The sequence below is a fragment of the Phalangium opilio genome, unplaced genomic scaffold, assembly GCF_054372755.1.
Source record: "Phalangium opilio isolate 3A_F unplaced genomic scaffold, DU_Popi_V2 ptg000014l_1, whole genome shotgun sequence".
Taxonomy (NCBI): Eukaryota; Metazoa; Arthropoda; class Arachnida; order Opiliones; family Phalangiidae; genus Phalangium; species Phalangium opilio.
In genome coordinates, this window is record NW_028324149.1 from 2,023,483 (window position 1) to 2,047,411 (window position 23,929).

General features: G+C 36.9%; 1 protein-coding gene across 7 annotated transcripts in view; it reads right to left on the bottom strand.

Annotated features, from left to right (window-relative positions):
* Positions 1-23,929, bottom strand: part of LOC149705038 (uncharacterized) — a 149,199-nt gene that overhangs the window by 109,073 nt on the left and 16,197 nt on the right. Inside the window, exons 1-2 of one of the 7 annotated variants that reach the window (XR_016381506.1) lie at positions 7,688-8,332; positions 6,885-7,648 (exon numbers count right to left, since the gene is read on the bottom strand). The exons of 5 other annotated variants lie outside the window; for them this stretch is intronic. The gene's annotated coding sequence lies outside the window, so the exon portion shown is untranslated. Of the gene's footprint in view, positions 1-6,884; positions 7,649-7,687; positions 8,333-23,929 lie in introns of those variants that run through there. One more of the 7 variants, XR_016381501.1, reaches the window with a different exon arrangement.

A 23,929-nucleotide genomic window follows, 5' to 3' on the forward strand; every position in this document is an offset into this window, starting at 1 on the left:
CTGACATTTCTAGGTTCTCCAGATATGTACGAATGAGCCCTGTCAATATTAAAAGGTCAAACGGATGTTCACTTCCATAAAAACTTTCAAAACCAATTAATAGATTGTACACCAGTCGATCATTAATCGCGGTTCAATTCCAAAATTATTATTTTGATACATATATATTTTTTAGTCTGGTATTTTTTGATACAGACAGGAAATCGAATCGTGTGGTAAAAACTAAAAACGCCACCTGGACGCCCTAGGCTTCAACTAAAAACACTGTCTGTCATTATTTGTTCAAGATGAGTTACGACTGCGGAAGATTAGCTAATCCACGGAAGCCGTATATAATAAACACTAACTTTAATGGTAGTAAAAACTTAACATGAAATATTGGGTCAACACCGGCTGTTAGCTGAGGTTATCCATTAAGTTCTTTAACCTAATTTAATTTAATAAAAAAATTAAGAATCAATGATGCGTTAATTAATAATTATGGTTTAGTCATGAATGTCTCCGAATTTCAAAATGACACGTAATAAAATGAGATTAAATATTATTATAAAAATGGTCTATTGTCTTTAATGCCAATTGTAATAGTTATAATCAAACTAGTAAGTATGGTAGTTAGGGTATAATATTTATTCTGGATTCATAAGGCACGTTCGTTATGAGTTTACTTAACAATTTGAGCATCGTTTAAAACCCATTAAAGCCTACAGAGCCATTTGTTTAAACAGACTCGCCTGATCAATTTCAATTTAATGCTACTGACCTCGACAATAAAAGAACTGTTTTACTAGCCCTGTATCTCTAATTTGCATTTTTCGTAACAATTTCAGGCCTATTAAAAGGCTTTCTTTTGATCTTAGATGCCTGTTTTTAAAACTTCCCGTTTTCCCCATGACCTTTCAGACTTATTTTTAAAATTTCCCGTTTTCCCCATGACCTTTCAGGCCTATTTGTAAAATTTCACGTTTTCCCCATGACCTTTCAGACCTATTTGTAAAATTTCACGTTTTCCCCATGACCTTTCAGACCTATTTTTAAAATTTCCCGTTTTCCCCATGACCTTTCAGGCCTATTTGTAAAATTTCACGTTTTCCCCATGACCTTTCAGGCCTATTTTTAAAATTTCAGTTTTCCCCCATGACCTTTCAGGCCTATTTTTAAAATTTCAGTTTTCCCCCATGACCTTTCAGGCCTATTTTAAAAATTTCACGTTTTCCCCCATAACCTTTCAAGTCTATATTTAAAATTTCACGTTTCCCCCCATGACCTTTCAGGCCTATTTTATAAAATTTCAGTTTTCCCCATGACCTTTCAGGCCTATTTTTAAAATTTCACATCTTTGTCAAAACCTATCATGTATTATAATAAAATTCCACACCTTTGTCAAAACCTATCAAGTATTATAATAAAATTCCACACATTTCAGGTCTCTTTTCAAATTTCCATGATTTTCAGGACTCCATAACTTATCACAGTGGTACGCTATTAAAAATTACAAACATGAGCCAGCTTAGAGAGTGCTCATTCAACAGAAAGGCCTAGTTGGTTGTATTCGGGTTTAAAAGCGAGAGTTCCCCATCAGGTGATTATTGATTAAAAGGCTATAATTTGAAATTCAGCGAGTCCTAGCTCAGTTCCTTCCTATAAGGCAATAAGGTTAAGCTGGTCATCGATTTGGGTGATACTTCAAGGCCGTACATTTTTCTCTATAAGGTCTGAAATTCACAGCCTGTATGGTAAAAGGTATTCGAGGAAGGCAATCCAGTTTGTATAAGTGAATTAGCGGCCAGTAGAACCGGGCGTATAGTAGACCTTAAGCCAACCGAATGTATAAAAAAAACTAAGGTAATAGTCCTTTCCAACTGGGGAGGTTTAAGAGCTACATGTCGTTGCCATGACAACCAGTAGCTGACACCGCTCTCTCGGAGAACAGCTCCGGAAAGGGAGGCTAAAATGTTAAATGATGCTAAGGAATAATTTTCGTATCTATATTTCAGTGTCAAAACAATTTAAGTTTACTAGTTTGAAATTAAAAGTGTTTTGTGAAAACCGTGGGTTGTTTTTAGATAAAATGTTGTGGATAACCGTGGGGTGGTTTTAGTTAACGTGTGGGGAAAAACCATGGGGTTGTTTTAGTTAACGTGTGGGGAAAAACCATGGTTTGTTTTTAGATGAAATATGGGGGAAAACCGTGGGTTGTTTTTAGATAAAATATGGGGGGAAACCGTGGGTTGTTTTTTAGATAAAATATGGGGGAAAACCATGGGTTGTCTTTAGATAAACTATGGGGGAAAACCGTGGGTTGTTTTAAGATAAAAAGTGGGGGAAAACCATTGGTTGTTTTTAGAAAAAATATGGGGTAAAACCGTGGGTTGTTTGAAGATAAAAAGTGGGGGAAAACCATTGGTTGTTTTAGATGAAATATGGAGAGAAACCGTGGGTTTGTTTATAGATAAAATGTGGTGGATAACAGTGGGATGTTTTCAGATACCAAGTGTTGGAAAACAGTGGGTTTTTTTCTTTAGATAACGTGTGGGAAAAATCATGGGTTGCTTTTGGATAAAACCATCCATTCCATAGGTGTTTAAAACAAACGGTAAACTCCCTTACAAAAATAACAAAAAATATCAGCGATACATTAGTACATCTCAATCGATTAAAATTAACTTGATTAGTCATCAAAAATCATTTTACTCTCCCTTTAACGGGTAAGCTCGCTTACCAAACATACGTTGAAACGGGCCAGCCAATAAATTAGATTTTTTCGTGCTTCCTTGGGAATAAGTGAAGGGGGGGGTATAAGGAGAGAGGGAGGGGAGGGGGAAGACCCCTCGTGGTATTAGTTAGGGTTAGGACGGTGGTACCTCGTGGAAATGGTTGAGCCAAGCTACGACAGACAGCGTTATATAGCTCTTAGCTAAAATTAATCGCTAGAAACAGCGAATATTTCAACGGGGTGTGTCGTCGACCTTTAAACCGAGTATAGTCTCTCTCTCTCTCTGGCAGATCACAGCTAGACCATAGAAAGCGTACGCATTGTACGGATGCTAGTGGTGGTTCTATAGTTTAATGGAACCATCAAAGAGAACTCTCTCTCACTATGATTTATCTAAATTCGCCCGTCCGCGTTATTAGGACCATTTCAACCACGAACGTGCTCGCCAATTAAAACTGCGTGCTGGTGTACGAGACTGAGAGCCCATTGAGATGAATTGAGATGAAAAGCCATCATCAGAGAACACCGACCAGAGAAATTAAACTATGCTTTCATTAAATATCGCCGTGTGTTGTTGTTGTTGTTCCGAGATTGATGAAACGAATTATTTTTATTTTGATTATTATTTTGAAATTAAAACAAATTAATATTAACATTAGTTAGAGTAACTCAATGCTAATGCTAAAGTTACGTCAATGTTAAACGCAAGAGATTTGAATTTGAATAAAAATTCATAAACGTGTAAATAAATAATAAGAATATTTCAGTTTGAAAAGCGTTTGTATCTCAGTACGGAATATTTTGAATATTTAATTAATTATAATTCTAATTAAATACGGTGCAATCAATTAAAATCTATTTATTGTTGTTAACTACCTAGTTCTTTCATATGTTATCCCTAAATGTCACGTTTGAAAGCGTTTGTGCCTCAATAGGGAATATTGTGAGCATTTAAATCAATTAAAATGTATTTACAGTTGTTAAGTACCAAATTCGTTCATAATTAATTTATCTAAATGTAAATTACAAATATTATGTTATTTTTAAATGTGTTCATGTTCTGTATTTGTTTTGTCTTTGTTACTAACTTTAAAATACACTTTAAACATTCTACGCGTTTGCGGTATGCAGTTCATCAGTTTAACTCCATCGCGAGTCCGTCAGTACTCTAATTCACATTTATATAAAATTCACAAAATTAAATGAAGAATCAAATGGTTTATCACGAACCCAGTAAAACGTATTGTAACGTTTAAGCATACTCCAGTATTTCTGGCATTGAACGACTTATCGTGTATGCATAATCCTCCCCCTTCGTTAATAAATCATTTGGAAAAGAAGAAAAAAAGCATTGTTTAAATACGCGTAAAAGTTATTGAAACAAGCGCACGCGATCAAGAAAAAGAAAATCATCAAAACTAAAACACAATAAATAATCAACTCAATAGCAAAAAGAAAATAAATAAATAAATAAAATGCATATAAATAAATAAATAAATGGAATGAATCATTAAGTATAATAATTAAAAATAGATTATTAATATGATATATAAAACGTTTCAACACGGAATAAGCTTAAATACAAAATGATAAATCACTTTCGTAAGAACATTTAAGTCCAAGTAAATAAAGCATTATAACCCGGCGGTAAATAGACCACAATATTTTCCTTTATTCTTTTTTTATTTTTTGAAAAAAAAAAAAAAAAAAGATTTTTGTTTTATTTACGTTGTCCAATCTATAATCCGAAAATGAGAGTCGCGTGCAGTATTCGGGCGGGGCGCCAGCCCTCCTAGCTCGTTGACAACTCGTATAAAGAGTCAGAGCGTGCGCAGTTTAGCCTTAACCTCAAGGCGGGTCGATTTCTCCCCCCCCCTCCCCCGTTTCTTGCCCACTCGATCCACTTTGAAATGCAAATCAGCGTGCACCACCGCCGGGGCTCCTTTTCCTCACGAGGATAACTGAAGGGCCGCGTGCTAGCCTTAAAAACCTGCGCGTGACTCCGAGTTCCGGGAAAAGGGATGCTAAGAGGCTGAGGAACGACTTTATCCTTTTCCGAGATAACTTCAGCATCCGCCCGCTAAAGGAAACGAAAGGATGACGCCATTTTCTACTGTTTCCATACTAAACCCGGCCGCTCATTCTTGATACTACTATAAGATAACTTTTATTATAGGAATGGGGAATGGATGGATGGTACAGAGGATGGGGTAGAGGCGAGGGATCTTTCCGGTACATGGATATTAACTCTCCGGCGGATAATTCTATGGGATTAATCCCTTGTTAATTTATAGGCATGTATACTAGCTGTATATTGAACGGAGAGATGTAGTTCGCTTTATCGAGTTTCTATGGGATTTGAGGTATTTTGAAAATAGGTCTAACCAAAATTACATAAATTATCAGACTAATTCAGATCTATTTACAAAAATTCCCTGATCATTTTAATTCATCTCTAATTTCAAACATAATTTTATTCCATTTCTAAAAATTCCCTGATCACGTTATTCCATCTCTAAAAGAAATCCCTGACAACGTCATCCCATTTCTAAAAAAACCCTGATCAAGTCAACCTATTTCTAAAAAAATCCCTGACAACGTCATCCCATTTCTAAAAAATCCCTGATCACGTCATCCTATTTCTAAAAATCCCTGATCACGTCATCCTATTTCTAAAATATCCCTGATCACGCCATCCCACTTCTAAAAATCCCCTGATCATTTTATCAATTTAAAAACCTTATTTCACATAACCCAATAAAAACCTAGTACAATTCAATTGAAACACGGTAGCATACGTATAAATTCAAAACAACTAACTAGTCTTAACAACCTAAAACTCCTCAAGATCTCTCTCTCTCTCAAATAAGATAAATGATAAGAAATCATCACTCGAAAGTTTACGCTTCTCTTTGTTCAAGTTTACTCTCGAACCTCTCTCTCACTCTCACTCAAAGATGAGTATAGATATGAATGAATAAAGAAATATTATCCCTACACTTAAGGGAAGGTTTTTATATTGAAATGACAGATATAAAAGGAGCCTTCAAAAAGTAGAGAGGGCTGATTACTGACGGTGAGAGCTTTTTGTTTGGAAAGTCAAATGGTTCGTAGCGAGAAAATGACAGGTTATTTCATCCGTTAAAAAAACCCACCATCGAAACGCTCTTTCTTTCAATGCGAAGGTTTTTTTTTTATTTAAAAACGCTTGGGCCTTTGCCAAGGTTAACTTCTTTATAAGATTTATTTTTTAAATACCGCGGTACAAACGTGGGAATTACGAGGCGCGTGTATTCAATCGAAAAGGCGTATTTACGTGAATGGAAAATGCCTTAGGGACTGTCAAACGTTTTTAAAGGTTAGCTCGGCCTTTACACTTATTTTGACAAAGCGCTATGTTCCTATATATATCTGCTATTTCAGACAAAATTATATATATATTATATTTTGCGTATGTATTTTTATATTTAAAATATATAAGTAACCTAATAGTAATAAGTATGCCTATTTCTTCTGTAATAACGTAAATTCGAAGGGGTAAAGTTATAATGCATTTTAAAAATGAAGTTAGCATACAGGGGTAAGTTAGTAACGTATTTCTTCATAGCGCCTGTAAAAATGTTTCACCCCTAGTACAGCAGCGTTCGGGGAAAAGCTACACCCAGGGGTTGATTAGCCCCCAATGGGTTCTACTTTTCCAAATTTATAAATTTATTAAAAAAATTAAAAGCTTCTCGATTCATCCTACTCTACTCAGTAAAATTAAAATATATGGTTATAGCTTAATTGTCACGTTAACTATTATTAGTTAAAAGTAAATTAGATTCCTTAGTCTTTACTTCGAGTAAACAACTTCTGGAAAGCGAAGACAACGCGACTGTCGTAATTAACGCGATATAATTAATTTCTCATTTAAAATAACTTAATTAATACATAATTGTAAGTGCTTAAAATTCCAAACTACTTCAGCGAAGTATAGTTATCAAGACGATGGGTGTGTCTTCGCCTTCCACAAGCGCCCCTGTTGACAAAAAGCGAAAAAAAAAGAAAACATTCTTAAAATGAATTGCTTATAAAGATAACGTACGGTATAACACCTCGATATCAAATTTACAAAAGATAATAAAAAGTTCTGATAAAGGAAACGCTATAGATCCACTTTTATTCTCACCTTGGGATAAATCTTAAATGGTTCCTCGAGCGGAAGTTGTAGCAGACATCATTTTGACGCCTGAATGAACCTTTTAAATGTGTAGCGTGCCATAATCGCAGTTTGATACCGTCGAAAGATCGTCTCGTGGAAGAGTAGTACTAGTAGAACGCCGCTTTCGCCTCTTGACGGCGCTCGCAAAACATTCAGCGCCTCCTTATGGCGAATGATCCCGTTTCTCAGTGCTCTCTCAATCAAGCAAGCAACCTCCTCTCAAAGACTAGGAACTTCCGCCGCCCCAAGTGCACGGTGGAGAGGTGCTAGGCCATACCATCTTTCCCTGAACGGTCCTGGGTAAATTCTCAGATAGATCCGATCGAGTACGGTTTCTGGCGGTTACAGCTGATAGATAAAAGCTCATTTCCGTGTGACCTTTAACCCCAAAGCGAGGAGGATTGTCACCAGAAACTATTGACAATCCCATGGGTGATAGCGAGTGATCCTCATAGTTGGGTTTGAACCATTTATATGATTTGTCTTCAGATTAAGTCATGTTGCTGTTTCAGTTTATGTAGCGTTCCGTGACCTTTCCACCTGTGGTCAGCAAGATCATGAGTTCAAGTTAGGTACTCCAGACACTTCTTGACCCTTGACATCCATTTTCTCGGAAAAATCGGCGAATTTCGCTGAAAGTTCATCCATGACCTTAAAAACTCTACGACCCACGACCTCTGTTCAGACAATTCCACGAATTCCATCCTTTTTTCTCAGAAAAATCCCGTGACCTTCAACATTGTTAAGAGTTGGTCGAAAAATCCCGTGACCTTCAACATTGTTAAGAGTTGGTCGAAAAATCCGATGACTTAATAAAATTGGTGGAGATAGTTTCCTGGTTGTGGAAACGTCACGTGATCCGTACGCCTGACCTCTGAGGAGAGATTGCAGCGTTGTGAACCCCACCAGGCGGTGGCGCGGGCGGGAATGTGTGTCAGTAGTCGGGACGTTTTCGATAGCGATCTTAGCGCGCGCGTGAAAAATGTTGTTAACTTTTGGTTGGGAGTACAAAATCCGAAATAGAAATTTTCATTTTAGTCGTTGGGTTTTGGGTTTGGGTTCGCGATTCGGAAACTGGGAACTGCAGGGATCTCCGGGTTTAACGTCCGCCTCGGCCGCCGACTGGCTGCCTTCTCGCGGCTGGCTCTTAGGTGTCCGACGAAAGCTCGGTGGGCAAGGAACGTACCCGACTACGTTACGTATGCAAAACCAAACGAGGGAAGAAGGGAGGGGGGCTAGTCAGCTAGGGCGGGGAGGGTAAGCCCGCTTCGTCGGCCGTATTCTCCTCTCGAGCGACATTAGCAATGGTAATGAAGACTCGATGCCAGTAAAAGGGGAATGAGTTTAACCAGAAACGGCAAAGGCCTAAGCTCCCCTTTTCCCCGAATATACTATACCACCACATCACCACCACATACACTTCTTCAATTCACAGAGTCTAGCTAGCAGCGCTGGCTCGATTAATATTTTATAAGAGTAGGTCCGGCAGCCTACCCTTATCAACAAAAGGGACGACTTGACTAGCACACTAAATAAGCTTGATATACGCTCCAGTATACCAGCCAAGAAAACTCTCTTCTGTCCTTTCGAATACTTTTTTTTCCTTTCCTTTTCCCTTCTTTACGATGGTGTTTCTTTCGGAAGGGTCATACTACCAGTACCAGTAAGGATGCATGCAGACTCCGTCCCATGCGCTCGGTGGGTTTCCCGTTAGCGTCTCGGGATTTTGACTCAACTCCGAAATTATCAACGTAATACTTTACTTATATTCAAGCCATTTAATATATACCGTTACCATTCGTATTAGTATGAAGTTAAGTTGATACGTGAGAGAGAGAGAGAGAGAGAGAGAGAGAGAGAGAGAGAGAGAGAGAGAGAGAGAGAGAGAGAGAGAGAGAGAGAGAGAGAAGAGACAGAGAGAGGGATAGGGTCGGATCGGATCGGAGTTGGAGATGGACACTTGTATAAAGTTTCAATGTTCTTTCATGGAGTAATAACTCCTCTCTACTTGGAAAAAATTCTCCTTCCTTACAAAGTTAGTCTTCCGAATAGATCACGTGATAAAGTGTGAACGCTCCAGGAGTGTTTATTTTTAGAAAATGTTTCAATTATTAATAAAGATTCGAGTTATATTTTGACCAAGGAGTCAATAACTCATGTCCCCTGATTTTACTTAAGAAAGGTGTTAATGTTCTATATAACTGTCCATCCCCTTGGAGCATACGATGAGGAGAGATAGCGCGGCGCGGCCAGAATTGAGTAGGAAGTGGAAGTGGTTGGTTGTCGTGATCAGCATAGGAAATGGTTTATTTCTTACTTGCCAATTTCCGAATGCCATAGGTCCCAACCGAACCAAACCGAATCTTCTTCCATTTCACAATTTTTCTTTTTCTATTCTTTTCTTTTATAAATTTTATATTTTTTAAGCGAAAAAATGCGAAGATACCTTCTAATATCATTTTTTCCTGTCTGTTATAACTATATAGTAGAAAACTACTACATTACAGTAGCTTAAATACTACACAAATTTTAAAAAGTACAAAGAAAAAAAATAGTGCACAAATAATTCTTATACTTTTTTACCTCTCCGAGTGACGTATGTCACGGAGAGGTTCTAATTTCGACGTGTGTGTGTGTGTGGCTGTTGTTATTGACTTACACCCCACGTGACCGCGTTCGCAGTTTCCAAATCGGAGCAAACGTGTTCGCCATTTCCGAACTGCTTTCAAAAGTCACGGAAATGGCTCCTCTACTTGAGTTCTCACACCACCATCTTCTGATCTTTGTCCATCCCACACGGACACCAGTCTGTACATACTGGCTTCTAATCACCACCATCTTCTGGTCTTCGTCCATTCCACTTGGACACCAGTCTGTACATACTGGCTTCTAATCACCACCATCTTCTGGTCTTCGTCCATTCCACTTGGACACCAGTCTGTACATACTGGCTTCTAATCACCACCATCTTCTGGTCTTCGTCCATTCCACTTGGACACCAGTCTGTACATACTGGCTTCTAATCACCACCATCTTCTGGTCTTCGTCCATTCCACTTGGACACCAGTCTGTACATACTGGCTTCTAATCACCACCATCTTCTGGTCTTCGTCCATTCCACTTGGACACCAGTCTGTACATACTGGCTTCTAATCACCACCATCTTCTGGTCTTCGTCCATTCCACTTGGACACCAGTCTGTACACCTGGCTTCTAATCAACACCATCTTCTTCTCTTCGTCCATTCCACTTGGACACCAGTCTGTACACCTGGCTTCTAATCACCACCATCTTCTGGTCTTCGTCCATTCCACTTGGACACCAGTCTGTACACCTGGCTTCTACTCCATGGTCATCGTTGGGTTTAAGACATTCGCGGCGATCAGCTAGGGTTACGAGAAACGTCTAGCCTCCCTAGGGTGGGATCACCACCAAAGGTTTTCGCAATTGCGGTTGTTCTTGCTTTTAGCTGTAGATCGACACCCTTATATACTACCTATTTGAGTAAGGCAAAGCAACCGGAGTATGCTTCATTTCAAACGCCAATATTAGTCAAGTCTCTCAAGAATGTCTAATTGTTCTTTATCAACGCGATGTAACGCTCAATAAGGCGAACAACTAACGAAGAAAATATTTAATATTAATTATATTTATTTTAATATTTAAGATAATCTAGTTTCTCAACTCAAAATTAAAACGGAAAGAGTTAAAAATTAGCCTATGTTTTAGTCTGTGTGTGTCCGTCCGTTAGTGCACCGCGTTAGCAGTTCGCTTTGTTTTGTGGTAAAAATCCTACAAAACCTTAATATTTGGTTTTCTCATAATGTATAATTAATATATGGAAATATTTTTCGTAATTTCGATGCCTTTAGTGGTTTTGTAGCTATAAAGCTCTGTTTCATTTTGATATGCCAAGAATATTTTTTATTATTATTATTTGAAATCGATGTTTATATATTACTTAAGCTATACTACATCTGTTTATAGCATAATTTTTTCTAAAGTGATTTCAAGACGAACGCATCTATATTGGTCAAATGAACTTTTATTTGTCAATAGGCCTATCGAACCAAAAAGTAAACGCTTGGGTTTGGTTTTCGTTTCTGTAATACAGAGACATTAACGGTTCAGAGTGAGCCGAAAGTTAAATACACTTTTAAATAATTAGGCTTAGACTTTATAATCATGGTGGAAATCTGGGCCGCGTTCAGAAGAGCTCAGCGCTGTTAGCAGTGTCCTACAGAACGGGATTTTGTTATTGAATTTTGACGTCACGGTGCTCAGCGCTGAGCCAGCACGGTCTTCAAGGAAAATAGTCGGGTTTTTGGATAACGTGACGTAAAACGCGTAGTTCTCAGCTTGGCGAAAAAAGCATGGAGGAATTAATACAAATAGCTCTTGCTGATTATGATGGGACTAGAGCTATTTAATTAGCGTGAAACAAGTTGATCACGCGAGAAGTTTAAGAGACATGTTAGTTTCTAATTTTAATTATAAAAGTTGTTGTTATCTATCTCTTAAAATATGTTATCATACAATTTTTGTTAAGCCTTGGTACCTTGCACGCTTTATTGCGCTATCGTCATTTTTAAAACACCGATGACCGGAGAAAAGCTATGACGACAGAGCTCACAGGTAAACGTTTTCCAAATCCGCTGTCTTTTTTGGTGAGCTCTGCTGAACGCAGCCCAGATCAGAGAAAGGTCTGATCGCAATCGGATTATAGCTTCGTGTTTTCATGCTTTTTATGGTGCCCATTTACCTTCAGTGTGTGTGGCCACAAATTAGCTTTGGTGTTATGTAACGTTAACAGTCATGTTGACAAACTAAGAAAATCGTTGAGGTGAAACGAGAGGATAGTGTTTACATGGCAACCCTGTTGTGAATATGGCTTTGAACATAGAGGGTATACAGTTGAGGAGTAGAAAATTGGGCCTTTACAAACACGTAAAGGTAATATCACCCCAAAGTTTTATCTCTTCATTTCCCGTTTTTCCCCCATCGGATGATTTTAATGTGTACAAGTATATCCTTATTGGATGTAAAATATCGTCTGATTTACAGTATATTTGCTATGCTTTGTATACTGCTTTAATATTTCATAAATTTTAACTTCACTATTTGCTCATAAAAAAAAGAAACATTTCCATATCTGGGTAAATAAGTTTGTAAGTAGTCCTCTTCTAGACTCGGAGAGGTAATATTTTGGTTTTCCCAACTTGTTTCGTACAAATTTCGTAATATTATATGGCTTGACGTCATCCATCTCTCACGTCACATGACGTGAACTCACCTAGGATTGAACGGTTCCTATTATATGATCTGAACGGAGAAAAAAAAAGAATAGGGTGCGGGGTGTCTCCCCTGAGGAAGAGGATGATGGGGGGGCCAAAATGGGGGTATAACCCAAAATGGTCCCTAAATATCACCAGCTGAAATTTATCTAACCTTTGTTGGGGTTGGGATGGTTGTCATAAAGCCTCTATGATATTTGCTTATCGAACGTTGGTGCCAAAAAAAAAAGTGAAAAAACTAACAAAGGTGAATTGAATTGATCTGGGACGATGCAAGACGATTATCCGCTTATCTGACGGTATCTTTTGTGGGTGTAAAAAAATCCTGACTTTTAAAACCTTAAATAAAGAAAATATCTTTGCCGTTTTGAGGAATTTTAGTTCAACCTAGAAAGAGGTTAATCTTACGTAGAAAATCCGTTAAAATTCGACTCCTTCCAAGATTGGGATGCAGAGAAACATTAATACGTTTTCTGATAAAAAAATAAAATATGGTCCTTTAGTTAAAGCATAAGTTTATAAGATATGTTCCTTCCATAAGTATAACACTACCTAAACTTCGTAATGCTTGCAGCTCGAGATAACTAGTTCGAGAACGACACGCGAGAATTGAAGTCCTACACTCGGTGGTTAATTTTGCAGTCCATCTAGACCAATTTAGTCTGCATTACTAAGCCTTTAACAGCAGCGCCTAACCAGGCCTCCATCGCTTTACCTCGAATCTATGACCTACCTCATTCACTTCAAAATTACAAGCTCCAGTTTGTAAGTTACCAGACATTACAAGCCTATGTTGGTAACATATCTTATGAACTTATGGTTAAAGTAAATCTTAACTAATACCTCCCGGCAGATAAATGACGGATTACAATCAGATCTCTAAGGGGGTATGGTGGGGTAGAGCGAAATATTTCTATCTACGGTGGAAAACACCTGCAATTTTTTCTCGGGTACCCAAACCTATATTTAAAAAGATGTTTTATAGCCTATTAGAAACCTTTAATTATCCGCTAAGCGGAAATAAGGCTGGCTAAGCCTCGGTCAGGGTATCCCGTGGGGGGAGGGAGGAAGTGAAGAGGGTAGGGGTCATCCATTTAAACGCGCGATCCTCTCATATCCTCGCAAAGAGGGGGGGGGGAGACATTGTCACCTGCGTGAACCCGTCCCGTAATAGAACCTTGAGTAATTGTAATTACAATTAATTTTTTATTTTAAACTGGAACATATTCTTAAAAAGTTATATCAACGCTATTGTTCTAACATTTTGCTGCTGTTTTATTTTTTTTTTTGTTTAATTTCTTTTTTTAAATAACCAGAAGTATCTTTGATGTTTACCGACTGATTTTAGTTTGGTGACGTTTAAAGGAAAGGTGAATTAAACGCTAATTTAATAGTTAAAAGATAACTTAAATTAAATAATATTAAAAGAATGTTTTAGTTTAAGGAATTACTTTTCTAAAAAAAATAAATAAACGATAATCAATTGTAAATTTTAAAGAAATATTTTCTAGAATAATTATTTTTTAAACTAAGGTATTGTTAACTTTAAGGTTTGGATTTAAAATATTCGGGGTCAAAGTTCAGTTCGTTATGTCTCTGATGAAGATATACATATTTGAGAGCTCCTCAGAGGTAAATAATATAATCAAACGTAATTGCTGCTCGATTTGCATGATGGGTAATTATAAACAATTGCTCAAAATCCGGGCATACTTAGTAAGTAGAATGTTGGAAGAAATAAAATAAAAATTAGTGAAACCATTTCACCCACCCTTTGAAAAAAAATAGCGTTTAAAAAAATATATATATAAATAAAAATTTTCAACACTATTTAAAATTTTCAACACCAAAAAAAATACTTGGGTCAGGAACTAGTCAAATTTTTTTAACGGTTTAAAATTTGATTATACTAATTTGACATTTTAATATTATTTAAAATTATTAGTTTGGTACGTCAATTGAAACGCAATTCAACCGCGAAAAAAATATTTTTTTTATAGGCTTTAACGACTTTTTTGTTAATTAAGTGTTAATGACGTGATAGAGTCTTCTTAAACTTGGCTTGTAATTAATATTTACCGCTGTTGTTAAAAATTGTTACGTGGTCTTTTTTTTTGTTAAGCGCGAATTCATTTAAAATTTAAATAAGTTGATTTCCTACAATTACAGCTGAGCAACGAAAAGAACACGATATTATTTTTAATCTATGATTAAAAGAATATCATTTTTAGATACAAATGTTCTTTTATTCTAGAAAACCTCCCAATAATAATAAATAATATATATAATATGTATAGGCCTACTTTATAATTAAACCGTTTTTCCGACTTTAAGAGCAAAAAAAAAAAAACGTTTCACGTCTCGAGGGAAATTAATTTATTCCTTTGTTTTGACTTTTGTTATACGTTGCTTATGTCACGTGACAGTGTTATCAAAGCCCGCTTAAACGTATTACATCTCGTTTCGAGGTAACAATAGTTGGGAGTAGGTATATATTTTTAAATAAAACAAAGATTATCCCCAAACGTATATTATACCACCATGTTATTGTTGTATATTTCCCATTTGGCCATTTAATATATATACGCGCGTATAAATATACTATACGGTGACTTAATCCAAAAGCTTTTGATTAAAAACATTCGTTTATATATAAGTAATTATATCAAATTAAACAGAAGCAAATAACTTGACGCTTAAGTATAATGTTGAAGAAATATTTTAGATAAGGTTTTCTAGAGACTTTAAAATGATTTTACTAGTTTTTCACAATTTTTCGCGACTTTCCCTGGCTCAGTGCCAATATTTTAAAAAATATACTGACTTTCCCTGGCTCAGTGCCAATATTTTAAAAAATATACTGACTTTCCCTGGCTCAGTGCCAATATTTTAAAAAATATACTGACTTTCCCTGGCTCAGTGCCAATATTTTAAAAAATATACTGACTTTCTTTTGGCTCAGTGCCAATATTTTAAAAATACACTAACTTCCTTTGGCTCAGGGCCAATATTTTAAAAAATATACTGACTTTCCTTTGGCTTCATGCCAATTTTAAAAAAATACTGACTTTCCCTGGCTCAGTGCCAATATTTTAAAAATACACTAACTTCCTTTGGCTCAGTGCCAATATTTTAAAAAATACACTAACTTTCTTTTGTCTTCATGCCAATTTTATGAATTTTACGAGCTTCCTTATGGTTTAACGTCAGATTTTTAATAAATCCGAATCGGTTCACAACAAAATTTCTATATTCCCAGTTCAATTCGATTCCGGGCTCAACCCATTCACAAATAAATACACCGTAATTTAGTGTTGCACTCCAGTACTGGAGTTTCGTCCGCAAAAACGGGAAAATGACCTACAGAAGACTACAGTAGCCACTACAATAAACGTTTATTGGCCCGCACATCAGAACATAAGCCAATAAATTAAAAAAATACCACTCTAATTGGACCATTTTAATTATCAACACGTGCTAAACGATACCAGCCTTTAATAGCCAAACTTAGTAGGGCTTTATTAAACGGGGAGAAAACTCGTAGTCGTTTAGCTCGTTTCTTTAATCGATATAGTCTATAGCGTCCGTGATAGAAGCTATTTAGAACGGCTCATTTAAACTGCAAAATGTCGTGCATGCTTCGTCGAGCTATATTCTTAACTAGGGACTATACCATAATAGGGCGGTATATGTAATAAGTCTCAACAGGGATCAATAATTGCTATCATTGCTTTTATGTTATAGGCTCCTTTATGATGGGCAATTTTTACTTTTTAAAAATCACCCACCTTATTTGGATTTCAGGAAAAAAAAAACAAAAATAACTTCTATTGACTTCAAAGGGAGTACAGAAATAAGTTTATAAGATATGTTTCATTCCATAAGTATGACGCTACCTATACTTCGTAATGATAAAGACTTACAGCTCGAGCTAGTTCGAGAACGACGGAAGCGAGAATTGAAGTCCTACACTCGGTGGTTAATTTTGCAGGACTTCCATCTAGCTCCTATTTAGTCTGCATTACTAAGCCTTTGACAGCGCCTCACCACCAGGCGTCGCTTTACCTCGAATCTATGTCCTACCTCATTCACTTCACGACAAGCTCCAGTTTGTAATCAGTGACAAACTTACGCAGCATTTCTTATGAACTTGAGCTATCATAATTAACGTCCATTTACCAAATCCTTTCGAACCGTACTTGCGAAAAGAATAACAGCCTTATGTTTATGTTTTGAAATACATTTCTTCAGTTGGCAAGAAAGTTGGCCAAGGCTTACTGAAGATTTTTACATTACAAAAGGGAGATCACAAAAGAATGAAAACTACCAACCAACCACCCTTCCCAGCTGGTCTCCCACTTTTCTACAATTTCTTTCTCTGAAGCGGGGGTATATATATGTACCATGATGCATTTCGGCGGAGGGTGCTTGCTTGGTTCTGCAATGGGAGCCCTAAGAAACGTTCTGCCAGGGGTTAGCCGTTCTCGTTCCTCAGTTGAATGTTAGTACTTGGTCATGCCAAGCACGATCTAGCCGAAGGGAATCCCAAAAATTCCGTTGCCGTCCGCCGCGAGTCCCTGGCCGTACATACTAATCAGTATCGATCGTAGCGCCCCCCAACTGACTTTTCTCGCGCTTCTTGCTAAAGAAAATACATCCGAGCATTTTTTTAAACCGAAAACCTTGCACTTGCGCAATACCACGCAGCACCCTCTCTGACTAGGGATAACCTAAGGTTAAGGTTTTTCTACTCTTACAAAACACAACACTTTAACATTTAAAATAAATTCAACAGCCGATAAAAGTTTGAATGAGCTATCGGGTTATACGTTGAAAAAATAATGATTCAACACCAAGTCCAAGTCCATGGTACGTTACCCGTCCTCATAGCTTACTTATCATACGCTTTTAAAGATCCAAGTACATGGAGTTTTTCCAAAACCACAATCCAGCCCACGAAGTAATTGACCCATTAAGTCGGGGAAACTAGCTAGGTTATCCAGCGAAATGTCGAATTGCACGGCATCCTTAACCGTACCATCAATGATAGCATGCAAGAGCCACAATCATGGTCTGTTCATTCAATATGGCAAAAAGAGTCGGGGGGAAATACCCTCAACAGCGCGAGCCACCCTGAGAAATGCCTGGTAAGGGTCCGCGATAACTCACTGACTGTGGAGTCCTCAAAATATCTCTATTTCATGTAATGGGAGTTAGTGAGTGTGCATGCCTTTCGAGTTTTGGAGGGTATGGCGTCATAAGAGGGCCTGGACAGTTTCTCAATCATGTACTTACAGGGATTTGAAATGGTTATGTTTATGTGTACATTTTTCTTCCTCGCGGTGTTAATTTTGAAGCAATTCAACTGAAGTTTTGCACATTCGTTCATTATACTATATAGAAAAATTGTGTAAAATTTGGTTTAAATCGGCGGCCATCTTTAAAAATGGCGACCACAAAAAGAAACCCAAACTTTCCGAAGCTATAACGGGCTTTAATCTTAACAGAGTTGTATGAAATTTTGAATACTGGTACAATATACTATACTATACACATGTGTAAAGTTTTGATTAAATCGGCGGACATCTTGAAAAATGGCGGCTGAAATACACTACTTCAAATATCCAACGCCTTGATACGTAACACAGCTTCGCTTATTAAAGCCCAGATTCCTCAAGCCAGGGAGAGGAAAATGATACCCTGATTCTCTCTTTAAAAGGGATCGGATATCATTTACTGAGGCGCCCCCTCTCGGTCCCTGTCTGCAAAAGGACACCCAACATATCAACTACCCCATTGCCACCACCCACTGACTGATGGAACGTAGGTCCGTCCACGTTATAAATCGCTGTACAACTAACCTAAACGAATGCGGCTCAAATTACGACTAACGCTTTCCTACATTGAGTGGACAATAACTGGCCCTATTCGGAGCTCGATAGTGGACGGGAAATAGATCGGTTAGGGTCTAACCAAGAACCCATATTGGACTTGAGAACGATACAGAAATAATTTCGCAGTAGCACACACAACTATTCCCGGTGAGGTCTCTGGTGTGGGGAAAAATTCATTTGCGCTCGAGTCGTAAATGGGTTCTAACTCATCCTGAAGAGGACGGTCGGTAATGCCAAATATAACGACTTGCAGGGAAAACCTCCCTTATTAGATAGGCCACCGCAATAAGGAATCGTATAGGAAATCGGTTTTTACCCTCGCTGCAGAAAACGTTCTTATAGAGACTGTTCCTTAATGGGTAGGCACTCGAGCGTCCAATTGTCGGTGGTAAATTACTAAAACTATAGGTTACGGTTATAGCTTATGTCCGCGTTTACCTGTCAAAATTACCTGACATTTGTGCAAGTATACTACCAACAAAGGCTGAAATAAAATTTTTAAATTCAAATTTCAAGATGATTTTTAACAGCTTGGTTTTCCCTGTATTTCCTGCGGTTTTACTTTACCATTTTTTCCCCCTGATCATTTCTCGCCATTTTTTCCCCCTGATTATTTGCCGCCATTTTTTCCCTGATCATTTCCACGATTTTCCCCCTGATCATTTCCACGATTTTCCCCCCCTGATTATTTGCCGCCATTTTTTCCCTGATCATTTCCACGATTTTCCCCCTGATCATTTCCACGATTTTCCCCCTGATCATTTCCACGATTTTCCCCCTGATCATTTCCACGATTTTCCCCCTGATCATTTCCACGATTTTCCCCCTGATCATTTCCACGATTTTCCCCCTGATCATTTCCACGATTTTCCCCCTGATCATTTCCACGATTGTCCTCTGATCATTCCCCGCCATTTTTCCTTGACCATGGGGAGAGTGACTTAATATCTTACTGGTCTGTCTCCAAATAAATTCTTAGTTGAAGCAAACAAAAACTTTAAAATATTTTGGATTTAGTATTTTTTTGGGTAAATATATTAAATAAAATAAAAAACCATAATATTTTATTTTTGTTTTGTTTCCCGAAAGGTACTCCACCCCTTGAAGAAGAGATTCAAATGATAAATACTGGGTTTATAGTAAAGTTGTTCTTTTAAAAATAGATGCGAAACGGATTATTTCCGGGGTTGGTGCAGATCGAGAGCGCAAACATGACAAATCAAGAAATTCAGTCATTTTTATTTTCCCTGGGTCGTTTGATGTATTATCATTGCCGAAAAATTTATAAAAACAGCTTTCTTTTTCCTAAGAAAAACTCCTAAAATCTTTCAGCGCCGTTTAAAGTTTAAAGAAACGCCGAAAATATTTAAATTGAGACTAAAACAAGATTGACAAGGATATAATTTAAACTTCCCCCAAATAAACTTAACTTTTTTTAGCTAGGTCTGCGATTTAATATACCAATTTCTTCCATCGGCAGTGCGGCGATTTTCAGATACGTATTAAGTGAGGTTTTTTTATATATATATGAAAATTTTAATTTTAATTTTTCAGGATATCCCCGAGCGTCTAAAAATCAATATCAATTAGTTCCCTGACCAAATTAATTTCTATTGTAACTGTAATTTGTAGAAACATCAGAAATAGTTAATTTGTTAGTTTAAAAATGAGTACTACTATGAACATTTCAACGTGCAAAGCTCAAATATACCATAACGTTAGGACGTTTGCGGTATAAATTGCAGTGGAACTAAAAACACGCTGATGCTACTTTAGATATTAATGTATTTTGCGGGGAAAACGCCTATATTTAAGCTTATAACCTTTTTTTTAGGTATTCCTTCTTGCAAGAAGGGCGGAGGAGATATTTATTTTCTCTGTTAAAATTGATGATATTCCGGCTTTGTTCTTTACAATGTACTTCTGCACATCATCTCGTATTATTTTTCGGCTTATTTAAATTAAATTTTAAAATAAATTTAAAAAAAATGGTAGTAAGTAAATGTACAATATTAGTTAGTACATAGCCCTATAGTGTATAAGTGTCAACTCACGTCATAATAGACCCTGGTTTCAAAAGTCAGGGGTATAAAATAGTGTCTGGTATTTGACCATGGCGTGTTTTCAAGTTATTAGGATATCAAAGACGTTAGATATTGCTTAAATCAAACTAAAGGACAGTTTTGGGGTAAATTTTGAGGAAGTTACATCTCAGATTATTTTGATTTCAGAACAAATCTCAATGATTTTGCAATAACACTAAATGGCGATAAATGAAATAATTTAGTTCTAATTAGTCACTTTTTCTTAGTGGATAAAAAGGGCAGTTAGTTTCATACTATGTAAGTATTTACAACATCATTCATTTAACGTTCCGACATCATTCCTTGTTGAGGATGAGAGGGAGAGCTTCGCGTGTCTCTTCGATTAGATGCAAAAAGATAAAATTTATCTTTGGCAAAACCAATGAAGGAAGGAAAGACAGCGGAGCAGAGAGAGGTAGGACTAGGTATGCGTAGCCGTGTTCCCCAGCATGCACGTGACTAATTGTGGGTCCGCTGCTAAGCTGACAGCCCAAACTCGGATCAGCTAGAATCCTTCTGACAGCAATTTCGGGAGTTTTTTAAAAGAAAATGATTTTGATTTCTCTCCCTTTTACCGTTTCGCCGACAAACCTGCACTAGTAAAACCTTTTTCTCCTTTAAGTAGGCCTCCCTTACTTCCTTCTACCTAAAGTAAATCAACCCCTAAGTTATCATTAACATAAACATCAAATTCAAATTCATTTAATTTCGAAGCATTTTACTTTAAATTGAAGTTAAAATATGAGAAGCCTTTTCGAAAGTCAGCAAGAATTTGATGTGGTGACCACCTGCATTTCTTAGGAACAACAGGGATGGATGGCTTCGAACAACAGGGATGGATGGCTTCAAACAACAAGGATTTTTGAGCATACTAGTAACATTGAACCCCTATCTAACGTCTTTGAAATGAACATACCCATTCCAACCCTAAATCAAGCAGACGAAACTTCACAACCCTTTTTTGAAACGGGTATATTTATTTTATATTTTTTAATATTATTAATGAATAAATATTTATTTAAATATATATATTTTTCTTTATTATATTACTAATTTCGGTTTAATTTACTGCCGACTTTACCTATTTGTAAAAATGTCTTTTATCATAGACTACTTCGATTGGAGTCTCAAGCAGCTATTTATTGGCCTTTAGTTAAATGACAGGTAAAACAATACGGAAGGCGTACTGGAACCGGCTAATAATTTACTATGAAAAAGGTAGGTTAATAGTTGGAATCGACCCCAACGAGCGAGCGAGCATGCTTATTTTTTGAAAGTTGCGGCCGTCCGCAGATGTTCGTTTTCTCGCGGGGTCCTAGCTCACTCGAATTGGAAGTTTCCTCCCGAGTTTTTACAATCAATTCGGTTTTAAGACAAGTACCTCCGGAGCATGTACTAAAGTCCAAAATCCCACAAATTTCCCCCGTTTAACCATTAAAATAAATCACGCGTGTATTTTAACCCTTTACGAGGCCAACGCCGTAAGCTTACACGCTAACAAAGGTGATACGAAACAGTGACTCAATGAAAAAAGGTTGCAATTACGTCACTTCATTCGTTCATTCATTGCATTTTAGTATAACAGAATCGCGTACATTGACTTCCGAATTAGTTTATTTTATAATTAGTAACGAAAAACGAGGGTAATTGGTCTTATTCCTATTTATCGCCACTGCATGGCAGAGGGTCCGAAACTACTCCTAGAGAGACTGGGTAACTCACGAAGGTTCGTAGAATCACCGTCAGATGGCGCGGCGCTCGAGCTACCTGGCGGTGATTCAGCGAAACTTTGAAAGTTACCCAGTCTCTATGGCAGTAGTTTATAAACCTTCCGCCAGTGGCGCTGAATAGGAATAAGACCTACTAAGGGCACTAACAAAATTTTACAATCTTGAAACGGTAAAATAGATTAATAAACTGAATTTAAAAACCGTGTTGAGATGGTCCTATTTCATCAGTTTGACGGCCATCTTGCAAAATGGCGTTTAGTATTTATTTCATGGTTCGTTTTAAAAATAATAAACTCAGCTTCACTAATTAGATCGTCCAATTAAAATATTGTCAGTGCATCCAGGGCAAACCCCTTTACTACCTTAATTATTCTAAACACCCTCTGAACAATTAACTTTCACTCCAAACATACACGCCGACTATAAACTTAGAAACGTCGCAATTATATTTTTAAAATTCCTTGAAAAATGAAAAATGTTTGGAATTCGTTATAACTACGCGTCACCCCACGAAGAAGGATATCTACCCGTAGTCACCGTCAACTCAAAACTCTCGTGACAATTTTTAAAGCAACGACATAGTTTCAAAACTCGGCATTTATAATAATAATACCGCAGAGGGGTTATATAAAATTTTGACTGATGTATATCCCTCCATTTAATACGTCATTACATAACGAGGCTCACGTGTTTTGTACCACTGCCGCACTGAGAGTAAAACATCGTAAGATATCTTTATAGAGATGGACGCGACATTCTCGTACAATGACAGACAAGTATACGAGTTACGGGGACATTGAGGAAACGAAAAAAAGGTATAAGTATACTTTACGTACGTTGTTTAAAACGATTGTCATCGATCTTATATCGTTGGAAACACGATATACGGCTTGGCAGACTCATAAACATAAAAGTGTTTTGTTAGGTTTTCTATATATTTCGCGTTCCAGATCGCTCAATGACTGTTTCCCCTATTAAAGTTTAATTTCACAACCATTTCCCAAAGATATAATAATAGATAAAACAAAGCTCTCAAATATGAACATGATAAAGGTACATCAAATTATTATTTCTACATCCTGAAGAACGATATTTAAGAATAGATCTAATGTGGTCAATTATTTTTTGTGACTATAGTTATTAAAATTCGGTATAATTAGAATAGGTACTTGTTAGATTATAGTTTCAAATGGTTAATCGTCTAGAGTTTTCTCAAATTTATTAACGGTGTGATTTTGGGGAATTGACAGCTTAATCTTTACATATATCTGTAACACACTGACAGCGTTTCTAATGCTAGTAATTATGTCACTCTTTCATTGCGTTATTGTTGGTGATTCAAAATTACAAACGGATTTTAGATCATGGTATTAGAGAAAAAGCAATCAGAATTATTCTGATAAGTTGGGTTTAAATTAAGGGGAATGTTCTTTGGTTGTGCGATTTTGTGTCGAAAATGTAATAACTTCTATCTCCATTTAGCCACAAGGGACACTGTTTTCGAGTTATGTGTGTCCGGAGTGTTTAAGGGATGACCCCTTAATCAAATTAGATATCATTGTCTTAATCAGTTTCTTAGTTAAATTTAAGGGGTCATCCGTAAAAAACTCTAGACAATCTTAACTCGAAAACAGTGTCTCTTGTGGCAAAATGGAGATAGAAGTTACATTTTCGAGTCAAAATCGATTTCCCAAAGAACATCCCCTTAATTTTTGCTGCCAGACATAAACATTAAACGGTATCCCATAGTAAAACCACGTGATTAGTACGAATGACATATAAATTGTTAGTTCGACACTTTGTTTACAGCTCGCCGAGGCCTTAGTTGAAAAAAGTTAAAAATTCGTGATTTACCAACATCTTTCGAAATTAAAAATATTTCGTATAACCCTATCAGTCCGTCATAAATATATTATTTTAATAAATCGGGAATTAGGTAGGAGTAACAAAGTGTTCTCTAAAGAGCTAGTTTAAACAAATAGGTTATCAAAGATAAAAATCTACAATAAA